Consider the following 14,479-nt stretch of genomic DNA (forward strand, 5'->3'; position numbering starts at 1 on the left):
CCCTACACCCAGTGGTGAACCCTCTTATATGCGACGTCACAAGGGTGTAGTCCTGGGATGTGTCTATGTTGTCCCGCTTTTTGGATTGAATAATACAAGAGTATACCTTGAGCTCATATATCGTGTTACCTTTCTGTGCCGCGTTGAGTGCGTAACGAGTGTAGGTTTATCACATCCCCCCCCTCCTTCTGCCGGAGTGTGTGGTTGTGGGACCTCCAGCCGGGTTTCATGTCAGATCTGGAGATTCAGATTTCAGATCCCCACTGCTTTGGGTATTTGATCGAATTCCCCTCCTTTCTATTCATTTTTTCCAGTACCTAAAGCTCCTGGCTTTTTTGTTTAGAGATGAAGCCGTGTCTCTCATGGTGCTCATGCAAAATAGGAATCGCTTGCGATTCCTGCTCTCGTGTTTGTAGTGGCGGCGGCATTTTTGTTGTTGGGATGACCTGCTGGTAAAGATCCCTTTAAAGAAGCATCAGAGGCGGATGCACCTGGGACAGGCTCGAAGGACAGCGCGCACATCCGCATCCAGCAGCGTAATGGTAGGAAGAGCCTGACAACCGTTCAGGGTTTGAAAAAGGACTACAACTACAATAAGATCCTGAAGGATTTCAAGAAGGAGTTCTGCTGTAATGGGACTGTTGTACAGGACCCAGAGTTGGGCCAGGTAATCCGTAACTCCAAACTCTAATACCCGGGTCTCTTGCACCAAATACTTACAGGTGGGGCAGTGATGTCCTGCTTATGCAGATGTTTTTGGGTCAAATCCAATCAGACACAGACAGATTGCGTTTACAGAGCCAAGTTTAATCAAGCTTTCGGTTTTTGAAACCATTGGACGCTTACTGAACATAGTAAGACATGGGAACTTGCATCAAGAATCAAGAGCCACCTTTCATACGCTGCAGCAAGACCTATGCTTTGCTGCGGACTGTTGTTAAGTCACTTTCATGGAGCGGCTGCGATCGTAAATCTGTGTTTCCCGCTTCATCATGTGAAGCATACTGCAGGTGCTAACCTTATTGCATATGCGGGATTCTTATGCAGGTAATCCAGCTGCAGGGAGATCAGCGCAAAAACGTGTCGCGGTTCCTTGTTCAGGTGAGTTTCTTTGATCCATTTGCTTTTAGAAATTAGCGGGTTCTCCTTGCTGGGAGAATTTGGGTGCGGAGTGCATAGTGGCAAATTGCAATTATTGGTGTGTTCGTAAGTCCTTGTATCTTGTTTTAGTTTGACTTACACGTTGGACTTTTCGTATGATTTAAATTTATGTTGCCTTATATACTGCAGTCTGCCATAAAGCTGGCTATGTGTGTTGTCACGATGGGGAGTAGTGATATATGGCTGGACACACACCAAAATGATGGACGCCTAAACCTTGCCCACATAGTGGGCATGCACTTTTTTTATATTTGGCCAGCTACACAACACCAAATGATGGCACTTAAACCTTGGTCTTCATGTCACATGGGCTGAATACCTTTAAAGTTTATGCATCAAGAGGACATTTGTTTATTAGGTAAACAATAGGTCAATGATGGGGACTAATGATGGGTGGTGGGTTACATGCCAAATGACGGATGCCCAAACCTTGCCCATAGTGTGGGCATGCACTTATTGACTCTGGGCTTAGACATGGGCTCGTTACTTTTATACACGAACAAGATACATTTTACAAAAAAGTAAAAAATAATAAGGCAAGGGGAGTTGTCTATTTATTAGGCAAACAATAGGTTGTGTCTTCTTAAGTGTGTAAAGAATTGTGGATGCCCAACTCTCTGAGTAGGTACCTTGATTGGTTTAAACTTACAGAGTGGGTGTTTGTTATTTGGTTTGTAACCAATCTATAAAGTGAACGAAGGTGAACACGGAAATGTGGGGGGGACTATTAGGATGGAACCTCTAGCATGGCTAAGAGGTGCCAAAATTTGAAGGACAACTCAAAATTTTAATTTGGAAGGCTCTACTTAGAAATCTCCTTCTTGAAGAGATTGGAAGGGTGGAATTTTAATTTGATTTTACGTATATCCTTATTTTAAAAGGAAAATTTGATTTATGGCATTTTTATGGAGTTTGAAGAATTAAATCCTACATGAAAGGTAATGCACCCTTAAAAGTTAAAGCCTTGGTCATCATAAAGTAATAATGTCCTATAAAACGTAGACTTGCTTGACTAAAAGTTAAAGAGGGGTGTACGGATACAAGTTGTTGGTTTGGAGTGGTGTAAGCATGTGGAAGTTGTTGACGTATTTACAGAGTCTCAAGTAGGAAGAGATGATTGTTCCTTGTTTATCATGGGCCATAAGAAGACATGCTTGATTGAATTCTTTCATGTATTATTCAATTGTATTGTAAGAAAGGCAAGAAGAGCTTCTCATAAGTGAAACTCTTGGATAAGGGTATTGTTCCATGCCTCAAAAGTTTAGGTGGAGAAGGAAAAGCTAAAGGTACTTTAGGGATTTTGTTTGATGAGAACTGTGGGTATTGTTCCTTCCCTCAAAAGTGTAGGTGGAGGAAGAAAAGCGAGATGTGCTCTTTATGACGAGGTTTATTACCATTGATTTAGAATCGGGCATAAAATTTAAGTTTTTTCTCTTCATTTGGAGTCTCGCTTGAGATATCCATATCGCAAGGCCTTGATTTGAATGGATGTGGAGGACCTCACTTGAGGTTTTCATACTACACTAGCCAAATGGATTTGGAGTAGACAATCATTCACAATGTCATCAACCAAACTACTTGAGTAAGTTGTTTGTTCAAAAAAATCATGTTGAAGCATACTTGAAGAATCTCTATTGCTATACTCTTGGAAGAAGAAAGGATTAGTGGTAACACCTACACTTTAACACACAATAGAAGATTTATAGTGACGATTGTTGTTAGGGATCATGGTGAGAAATGTTTTAGGGAGGGATGATTTCAAATTTTTATGCTAGGCAATTAGACATTGGCTTTAAAAAAGGCATCTCCTCAAAACCCTTTTAAGGCAAGGCACGGTAAAACATGTGGCACCCCTTCTAAGTCAATAATAAGGGCAGGTAACGATGTTTTTGTATCTTCATTTTCTTCACTTTTACTGTGTGGCTTGTAAATTTCATGCGACTTGGATTTTAAAGTAGTTTTATTGCTCATGAATGTTTTATATGATAGTTGATTGCGTCTTTTAAACTAATTGTTGGTTGTTTCTTTGTTGTAGACTAGAGTAGCTAAGAAAGATCAGATTAAAATTCATGGCTTTTAAGCCATATCTTGAAGTAAAGCAAAGATGAGACTTTTTATTCATGACAGTAGTTATTCTCAACATGAATTCCATTGTTTATATATACATTGATTTGTTCCTAATATAAAAGTGCATCAATGTGTTTCACGTCCATCCTATTTTCCATGGCATTTTCATAGGACGTTTGCTTTTAACCTACCTTACGAAGGTTGATTTTATTTTTGTTGATCGAGAAAATTAATAGAGGCATTACTAATACTATTTATAATTGCACTCCACGCACCCATTTTGTAAGGCTTCTAGATGTTTGTCACTTACGTGATTTTGGCTTGTTTAGGCACTCGGGGAATTTACTATATGTATATCCTCTACATCATGTGCGTTCAAGGCCTATTTATAAATATCATTATTTATGAATTTTTCCTGAATAAAACATAATCTTTTTCTATTCAATATTTAAATAACCCATTTATATTATACCCTTATGTATGTAAAAAATGTATAAAAATAGTATTTTTAAAATACCTTATTTTGAACTCACGTGATGCACATATATATTCATTAGTAACTTACCCGAGTTCAAGCATCAATAGCCATTCCTTCTATCCATACTTCAATTACTTTTGTGTTTGTACACATGGTGTTGGAACTTTTAATCCATGTTTTAGCAGGAGTTGGAGAACAATCGCATTTGGTGTTGTAAATTTGTATTTTAGTAGTAGCTAGAGAGGAGCCTTAGTTGGAGTTGATTTTAGCAATATTGATGACATCCTCCAAATACTTGGTTTTTATAGGGTCTTTTATGGGTATAGAGGGGACAAGGGTATGATAAGATGATGTTATACTACAAGAGATTATTAGTTGCAAAATGGGAACTAAATCTAGAAGACAATGCATGGATAATGAAAATGAGTTGTAGAGAAGTAACTTTGGTGGTATCCATCCCCCTTGTGGTGCTAGTTGCAAAATGGAAACTAAATCTAGTGAAAATATGAGTTGTAGAGAAGTAACTTTGGTGGTATCCATCCCCCTTTGGTGCTAGCGCTAGTAAAACTAATGCCTTTTGCTTTGACATGAAAGTGTTCTTGATCTACACTTATAGGTAGTCTAACCCATATTTGTTCAAGAACTCCACATGAGGCTAAATCTAATCGTGGTAAACTATAGACAAATGTAAGCTAGCAACACACCCTAAGTTATGAGGCTTGGAAGTCTATGTGGCTTTTATTTGGTTTAGTACATTGATAATTTTGCTCATTAGGGTGGTTGAGTCCAAAGGGAGATATTGGCCTATTATAACTATTAGAACAATGGTCATTGCCAATGTCCTTGCAACTTAGATCACTTTCCTAGTTATGTTTGGAATGCATTACATCCTTTTTTGTCATGTTCATAGATGATGTTGAGCATTGTGATTTATGTGGTTTACCATCTTTGCTCCATCTATTTTAGGCCATCTATTAAATGCACTAGGTAACTTAGAGCACATAGAAATGGTCATTCAAGAACTTTTAGGAGTTCTATGCTTATCGAGAGAATCTTATTGTGATGATTTTTAAGAGCTTATGCCTCATTTTCTAGATTTTATAGCTACTTTGAAGACCTATTGGTGAGCCTTTGTTCAAATAATCACTCATTGCATAAGCTCTAATTTGTTTGAGTGTATACATTTGCAAATGATGATTATTAATATGCATAGCATTTTATGAACTTATCTATTAGATCTCACCCATACTATCATCGTTTATTAATTCATAGTTTTGTTGCATGGGTCTACTTGGATTTGTATGCAAACATGAAATATAATTGCTTCATAAATTTAAACAAGGTTTACTTCTTGGCAGGCCTTTACGAATTATCACTTTGTCATAATGCAAACGCTAATGTGTAATCTATAGACAAAATTGATATGCCATTTAAATGTTTGCTTATAGTATCAAAATCAACTAACTTAGAAGGCCATAGGAAGTTCTCTTATAAAGGCTCTATATTACCATATCCTTGTTTTCTTTCTTCAATATATTCCAGAGCTTTGGCTTGTACATTTCCAAGTATTGAATAAGATTCTTGTTACTTCTTTGGTTATGGTGCAATGAAGCATTTGCATACTTTCAAACTTGTCTAATGATAGCCAACCCTATAATAGTCCAAATCTCGACAAGTATAATTAGGACTTGTTATATATCTCTACATTTGCAATCATAAATTTGAATTATTGATTGATACCTACACTTACAACCCACATCTTGATACTTCTTGAATTTAATGTTGTACTAAGATAGTAGATAAATGGTTTTTTTGATCCTTTTATGATGCTTGAGCATGAAAACTAGACTTAAAAGGGTGGATGGATAAGGATAGATGAGTGGGTGGACAAGTTGATGGATGAATTGGCATTGAAGGTAGGCCACATGTAATGTAATAGTTGTGTAACTATTTGCTTATGAAAAGCGGCACTATGTAAATGTGAAGATCATTTTCTTTTTTCTCAAATCCATCGCTTGCTTTTTTGCACAATTCATATTTAATTTTATTGTTTGATATCAACACATAGGGGTAATACGCTTACCTTATCTCTTCCAAAAACTTATGTTCCCTCTTACTATTGTTGACCCATCACTATTTAGCTAAGTTTTTCTTCTTTGGAGCACCAAATTACTTTCAAAGTAGTCCAAAATAAAGCCAAGAGATCCTTGTGTAAAATCTATAAGGCTTTTGAAACTATTGGAAGACTCCTCTCTTTATAAAAGGCATAATTAGAGTAGAAATAATTCTCAAACCTTGGATTCAAGGCAATTAGAGCATTCACCATAGCAGAAAAGTAGAGGAGACATAAATCATTATGATGATTTAGTTCATTGTGATGATTTAGTTGTACTATTATGGTTCGTGATACATGATGGTTCAAGCCTTCATCCTAATTTTTCTCTTTAAGCATTCTCTCTAGTATACTAGTCAAAGTACCATTAGAGTTTAGTATCTTGTGTCATTACCAGTTGGAAAATTTTAATTTGAACACATTTTTTGACATTAGTAAAAACTTCCACTCATGTTTGCACGAGAGAGAGAGAGAGAGAGAGAGAGAGAGAGAGAGAGAGAGAGAGAGAGAGAGAGAGAGAGAGAGAGAGAGAGAGAGAGAGAGAGAGAGAGAGAGAGAGAGAGAGAGAGTCTCAACCAATAGAGGGAGAGCTACTTGGTTGAGAGGGAGAGATATTGTAATAGTACAAATGGGCTTTTTTTAACCAATAATTTCTCCAATACCAATTTTGCATGATAGCAAAATCTCCATCCATAGTTTTACCCCATCATCATACTCTATCACTTTGTAACATATTATTATCTTCCAAATAGTTTTCTTGTGCAATTACACATCATAGATTGTTATCAATTTTTTAATAACTATGTAAGAATAATGTGTATGTATGTGTGTTGGGGGGGTGTATTTGTGCTTCATGAAAGTTTAAGTAACTTCTCCTTACATTATCATGATAGCCTTAAATAGAATTTGTTAAGTAACCATACTTTTAATCCAAAACATATAGTCCTTAAACTCTAATGGGATCTACATGCCAAGGAAATAATACTAGGAATTTAGATAACTAAAAATAATCTTGTGATAGTTTGAATGAAACTTTGAATCCGACCCTTACATTTCATTATATGCCATTGCTAGGAGCTTCACTTTTGCAAAATCAATGCTTGCAAACTATGGGCAATATCCAAAAATAAAGTTATCCCTAATAAGAGAATTGCTATGGCAGTGAATCTAGGATTTGCATATAGGGTTGATGGACATATGGCATATCTATTATAACTAAACTAAAGAAAGTAAAGCGTTACTTACTTTCAATGAGAAATGAATAAAGCACAACATAACAATATCTTATAGAAACCTTCATTATTATGTCATTCACTTTATTATGTATGTTTCTTGGTGCTAAGATATTTTCCTAATTGAAATGACCTGAATGTAGTTCTTGTAAAGGAAGTAGAACATCAAGCTTGAACCAAGCATTTCCACGGCATTGTGGTCATCCTTATGTATAATCTTATGCTTCTCATAATGGCTAACTCTTTATGATTGCTTCTTCAAACCATGTTATTCTCCCATCATCTACACATTTAATCTAGTAATGAAAAGAATGTATTGGCCCCTCAATGACCTTTGTAATCTCCAACTTGGGTCTAATAGGTAGAATCTCAAAAATACCCTTCATCTTTATGTCATTGGGCACTTTGTGCACTTGAGCAACCAAAATGTAGCTATTCTAAAAGAATTCAATCAAGATATTCTCTGTAGCCTCCTAAAGGCAACCTAAAACCAAAGCCTACAATACACATCATGGTTTTTCTAATGGCAAACCTACTTGACCACCTAAGTGAATGGGAGCTTCACAATGCTAGATTGAACGTGCTTTCTTCTAGGAGAATGTAGATGTGCTACTTGTATCACCTCCATCCAGTAGTGGCCTTCAAGAGCATGCATGCAATGCTTGCATGTTCTTGTTGGACTAGGAACCTTTTCACTCTACATATGAATCTTTGGATGATAAAACCTTGGTGGTTTGCTTTGCGTGAGCCATATATGAAAATGGAATCTAAGAGTTGGGGCAAGCACAACATGATATGGGGCCCTAAATTAGATAAGCCCCTAATCCTAATGTGCGTTTGACACAACATGATTTGGGACCCTCAACTCTAGTCTAATGCTAACATTGAGCCCTTGACATTATCAAGTGTCTCATATTACACGGGGTCAATCTTGGATTGCCACAATGCAATCATGGGCCCCAACACTATAACATGCTGACATTGAGCCCTTGACATTATCAAGTGTCTCATATTACATATGGTCAATCTTGGACTGCTACAATGCAATCATGGGCCACCCAACACTATTACATGCCTCATATTGAGTGGTTCCAATCTTGCACCAACATAATATGATTGAAACCTATATGGAGGACTCCTAATTGATTTAAGATGGTCATATATCATCACATTGCAATAAGGAGCCTTGAACACAATTGAAGACCCCATGTCATGTTGTGTTAGTTTAGGATTAGCAAAACATGATATGGGACCCTTGATGCTATTAGGGGTTGCTAATCATGTTCTACTGGCCTTGGTTGAGCACAATGCAATTAGGCCTTCCTCACAATGCAGAATGGCCTATTATTGTATCATGTGGAACGCATGAGTGTATTAAATGTTGAGATGACAAGCTCAACACATGCGGACATTGATGATGGACCGCCTGGTTAGATGGGTCCACATGTCTACACTTAGCACGTTGGTGGTCATTATGACTCTCACATGGCCACTGACTCATTACTTATTATATTCAAGTTGTTACACCTATTTATAGCTGGCATAGTTATAGCGCCAGTCGACTAGTATAGTCGATTATGCATTGTTTGACTTAGTAGGCCACTTTCCTTTATATTGTATCTTATCTATACTTTGTGTACATTGTAAAGAGTGTGGAAGAAGAAGAAGAAATCAGCAAGAAAACGTTTTGGCCTCCATCTCTCTTCTTGTCTCTTGAGTGAGCTTCTCCTTGTGCATTCTGTGTGTGTTCGGCGCAGCATCTTGAGCAAGTCCCCCCACCACGCGATTCTTGACATGGTATTAGAGCCGCGCCACTGAGAGAGGCTGATTTCGAAGGCTGAAGTGAAGGAGAAGAAGCAAGGTTCGAGCAAGCAAGCCACGGGTAAGAAGCTCTCCCATCCTTTCACTCTTTCTCTTGGATAGTGCCTGTGGAGGCACCAGAAGCAGGGCAGAGCAAAAATCTCAGATTGTAGTGAGATTTGGTGTGCGCAAAGAGCACTGTATACTCTGCAAATCAGCCCTTTAGGGCTATCTCATAGTTATTTTGGGCATCTGAGGCCGTTTCAGGCGCCGTTTCAGAGGCGCAAGGTTGCGGACACTGTGACTTTGGCTGTATTGACCGAAAGTGGGTGCACACGTTACAGATTTAAGATCTGTAAGTTCAAAGGTGTTTACCAGTGAATAAACACAATATTTATCTGCAAACTGGTTTGCAGATTGCATGTATTGTTGAGCAGACAGTGAAAAAGGTTGTCTGGTATATTGCTGTGCACTACAGGTCGAGGGTTACAGAAGATTTGCTTGCTGTTTGGTATTAGTTTTGTGATAATGGCAGAGAATAGTGGAAGCCCCATTATTGAGAAGCTCGAAAAGAACAACTACCCTTCATGGAAGTTCTATGTCACGAACTTCCTTATTGGAAAAGGCCTCTACGAGTTTGTTTTAGGTGAAGAAAAGGAGCCGGAGGTGAGTGATCCTTCAACTGCAGAAGAGAAAAAGGCACAGAAGGAATGGAATGCAAAAGACAAGAAGGCCATGTATTGGCTGTCTGCAGTAATTGACAATAATATGTTGGGACATATTAAAAATGCAAAGAATTCATATGCAGCTTGGACCATACCTGAAAGTATGTTTTCCGTAAATACAAAGGCATGAAAGATTCAACTCAAGCAAGAGTTGAATACATTGAAGAAATGGAAGATGTCTATCAATGAGTATGCACTGAAGGTAAGGAGCATTGCAGATGCATTGGCAGCAATTGATGCAATGCCTGATGATGATGATTTGGTGTCATCTACCTTGGGTGGACTTAACAATGAAAAGGCTTGAAAGTCTTTTGTAACTTTCGTATATGTCAGAAAGCCATTTCCAGATTTTGATGAGTTGGTCTCCCTTATGATCACTGAAGAGATCAACATGCAGAGTAAGACATCTGAAAGAAGTGGTAAACAGGTTCAAGCTTTCTACTCAAGTTCAGGAAGGGGACGTGGCAGGTTCTCTTCAAGAGGCCGTGGTACAGGACGTGGTAGTGACAACCAACAAAACAGATTGAATCAATAATTTGGCGATATGCAGGTTTTAGGAGGTCGTGGTAACTTTAGAGACAAGGGGTGCTTTAGAGAAAGAGGTGGATGGCAGAACAGAGGTTCTAACAACTCTGGTATTGTGTGTCACTACTGTGGCAAAACAGGTCATATTGCAGCCCAATGTTATGCTAAGAAAGATGATATTCGCAGTGGTAAGTTGCAGCAAGGAAACTATGCATTGTCTTCACGATAGAATGAAGACAAAAATGAATGTCTGTTTGTTATGCAGCATATGTTGAATGCTGTTATAGAAAAGGGAACACATGATGATGTTTGGTATGTTGATTCAGGTGCATCCAATCATATGACCAGCCATGTAGAATGGTTTGGAGAGATGCATGATTTGCAAAATGCAGGTTATGTGCAGACGGGTGATGATTCATTATGCCACCTAATTTCACACATTGAAAAAGTTCCCTTGTCCTTGCATGATGGGAATACAAAGAGTCTTTCAGATGTATTACATGTGCCATCTATTACAAAGAACTTGGTTTCAGTCGGTCAAATGGTAGAGCAAGGGCTGCAAGTCAGATTTAATGCAAAGGGCTGCTTTGTAGAAGACTTCAATGACAAGTGCAGGTTGGTAGCAAAGGGAAGTAGAGTTGAACGTATGTTTACTTTGGATGCTGGAATTCCTACTATGAATGCTGCTATGTATGCTAAAGGAAAAGGTATTGTTGCAGATATTGAAATTTGGCACAAACGCATTGGACATGCAAATGTACAAAGGCTGAAATTAATGCAATCCAAAGGGTTGGTTACAGGTTTGCGTACATTTAGAGTTGTAGAATTTCATAAGATATGCGAAGCATGTCAGTTTGGTAAGCAGGCAAGACAACCCTTTTCACATGACAGAGATGTAAGCAAAAATATCCTTGATGTTGTGCATACAGACATTTGGGGGCCTACACAAAATGTATCTCTTGGAGGCAGTTCATACTTTGTCACATTCATTGATGATTGTTCTAGAAAGCTGTGGGTATATTTTATGAAGGAAAAGAGTGAAGCGTTTGAGCACTTTAGAACTTTCAAGGCTGCAATTGAAAGAGAAACATGCTTGAAAGTAAAGTGCTTGAGGTCAGATGGAGGGGGAGAGTACCTCGCGAATGAGTTCAGTGATTTTCTGAGGTCTCATGGGATAAAGAGACAGTTCACATGCAGGTATACCCCACAAAGGAAAAACAGGCATATTGCAGAAGTTACACGCGTCTTGATGGCTGAAAAGAATATGCCTAAGCATTTTTTATCTGAGGCTGTTTATACTGCTGTTTATATTATGAACAGAACTCCCACAGCTGTAGTTCATGGGATGACTCCTGAAGAATGCTTTACTGGCAAGGAGCCTGATGTATCGCACTTGAAGGTATTTGGCTGTGTTACATACGTTCATGTGCTAGATGAGCTACGGAAGAAGCTTGATCTAAAGGTAGAAAAATGTGTTTTTATTGGATACTCTTTAGAGCAAAAAGGGTATCGCTGTTATAACCTTATCACATGTAAGTTCAGAATGAGCAGGGATGTCATCTTTGATGAAATGAGCAGTTGGTATGCATCTAGTGGTGATGCATTGGATGATGATGATGATCATGACACTCATCTGCAGGCTGAAAAGCAAGTATCACAGACTCTTAGTGGACCAGAGACATCATCTGGTAGTCCTTAGTCTGGGAGACTAAGGAGTACCTCTACATCTTCAGGTGCATCTAGTAGCACTACAAGTAAAGACAAAGGAAAGAATAAAGTGTCAGATGGCATTGATGCAGTTCTTGATGGAGACTCCAGTGGCTCAGAGAGCTTGGATGATGACCTTGGTATTCCTTTTGTCAGGACACCAGGTGTACAGAGAGCTCATAGTAATGTAAAGGCTCCATTGAGTGATCTGGTGGTACGCAGATCTAGCAGGGTCAGATACCCTGTTAAAAGATTTGGTTTTGAAGGTTATGCAACTCACCATTATGCTTATATGGTGAAACTAGTTGAGGATGTTGAGCCCACATGTTTTGAGGAGGCTGTTGGTCATGCTCATTGGGATGCAGCAATGGATGAGGAGATGGTTGCATTAAAGGCCAATAAGACTTGGGATCTAGTATCATTGCTGAAGGGCAAGAAAGCTATTTGATGTAAGTGGGTTTATAAGATTAAGCACAATGCAGATGGTTCTATTAGTAGGTACAAAGCTAGGCTGGTTGCAAAAGGTTATGCCCAGACATATGGCATAGATTATGATGAAACCTTCAGTCCAGTTGCTAGGATGGCAACTGTCAGATGTGTGATTGCTTTGGTAGCAGCCAAAGGTTGGAGGTTGCAGCAAATGGATGTGAAGAATGCTTTCTTGCATGGTGATTTGCAGGAAGAAGTGTATATGGATCAACCAGTAGGTTATGAAGATTTAGAGCATCCCGCGTATGTGTGCAGGTTGAAGAAGGCGCTCTATGGGCTCAAGCAAGCACCTAGAGCATGGTCTGACAAGATCAGAGAGTATCTTGTCAATATTGGCTTTTATGTTTCTGATGCTGATCACTCACTTTAGGTGAGAAAGGGAGATGCAGGTTTGGTCATCATAGTCATCTATGTGGATGACTTGATTGTTACAGGTGATAGTGAGAGTGGGATTACTGAAGTCAAGGATTTTTTAAAGAAGAAGTTTGAGATGAAGGATTTAAGTGAGCTAAGGTGGTTCCTTGGCATTGAGATGATCAGATGTGATGATGGTATATGGTTGTCCCAAAGACAGTATGGCTTGGATATATTGTCCAAGTATGGTATGACAACATGCAAACCACTTTCAATCCCGTTGGAGTAGAATGTAAAGTTGAGTGCTGATGTTGGGGATGAGATAGAAGACCCTACTATGTTCAGGAGGATAGTGGGGAGTTTGATCTACATGACCATTACAAGGCCAGACTTGAGCTACGTTGTTGGTCTTGTGAGTCAATTTATGCAAGTACTTAGAAAGCCACATTTGGATGCAGTTAGACGTAAATTGAGATATGTGAAGTCCACACTACATTATGGACTTTTCTATGAGGCATGTACAGATGTACAGGTGTTTGGATACACAGATGCAGATTGGGCTGGTAGTATATCTGATAGAAGATCTACCAGCGGATACATGTTCTCTCTTGGTAGTGCAGCAGTTGCTTGGAGCAGCAAAAAGCAATCTACAGTTGCTTTGTCGAGTACAGAGGCTGAGTATAGAGGTGCTGCTGTTGTAGCATATGAGATAGTATGGCTATAAAAGTTAATGGTTGATTTGGATGTATAGGTGGAAGGTCTAGTTGTCATTTATTGTGACAACATGAGTAGTATACAATTGGCTAGGAACCCTGTGTTCCATGCCAGGACAAAACATATTGAGATACACTACCACTTTGTGAGAGAGAAGGTACTAGCAGGTGAGATTGACTTGGTGTATGTCAGCACACAGGATCAGATAGCTGACATCTTCATGAAGGCATTGGGTATAGAGAAGCTTCAAAATTTTTGAAGCTTACTTGGAGTTGCAGAGATGCAGTTGAGCTTGAGGGGGAGTGTTGAGATGACAAGCTCAACACATGCGGACATTGATGATGGACCGCCTAGTTAGATGGGTCCACACATCTACACTTAGCACGTTGGTGGTCATTATGACTCTCACATGGCCACTGACTCATTCCTTATTATATTCAGGTTGTTACATCTATTTACAGCTGGCATAGTTATAGCACCAGTCGACTAGTATAGTCGGTTATGCATTGTTTGACTTAGTAGGCCACTTTCCTTTATGTTGTATTTTATCTATACTTTGTGTACATTGTAAAGAGTGTGGAAGAAGAAGAAGAAATCAGCAAGAAAACGTTTTGGCCTTCATCTCTCTTCTTGTCTCTTGAATGAGCTTCTCCTTGTACATTCTGTGTGTGTTCGGCGCAGCATCTTGAGCAAGTCTCCCCACCACGCGATTCTTGACATTAAAGCTCTTATGGTGTTATGTCAAATGACTCACCATTGTACAATTGATTAGTTAGAAAAAAAAACATTTGGAGATTCAAAGGAAGATCAAACGTAAAAGGTACTCTATTGGCATTGAGAGAAAGTCTTCCACTTTAATGTCTAGCTATATATGGTGCTATTGTGTAATGACATTAGTGGCCATGTTAACTCATTAATACCATGTTTATCCACGTGTTATCATTCACATTAGATGTGCTTATGACCTACATATACCAAGTCTATGAATGTGATTTTGCACATCACTCATCCTTTCACTCACTCACACACACACACACACACACACACACACACACACACACACACACACACACACTCTCTCTCTCTCTCTCTCTCTCTCTCTCTCTCTCTCTCT

The 14,479-nt window shown here is 38.8% G+C and overlaps 1 pseudogene across 1 annotated transcript; it reads left to right on the forward strand.

Moving 5' to 3' along the window:
* Positions 1-445: 445 nt before the first annotated feature.
* LOC148011600 (protein translation factor SUI1 homolog pseudogene) lies at positions 446-6,061 on the forward strand (annotated as a pseudogene). The gene is made up of 3 exons (XR_015689334.1): positions 446-667; positions 1,048-1,101; positions 1,291-6,061. The product of XR_015689334.1 is annotated as a protein translation factor SUI1 homolog pseudogene (transcript).
* Positions 6,062-14,479: the final 8,418 nt, after the last annotated feature.

This window comes from Lygodium microphyllum, chromosome 28 (assembly GCF_053477565.2).
Source record: "Lygodium microphyllum isolate KBCC chromosome 28, Lygodium_microphyllum_v1.1.10, whole genome shotgun sequence".
Taxonomy (NCBI): Eukaryota; Viridiplantae; Streptophyta; class Polypodiopsida; order Schizaeales; family Lygodiaceae; genus Lygodium; species Lygodium microphyllum.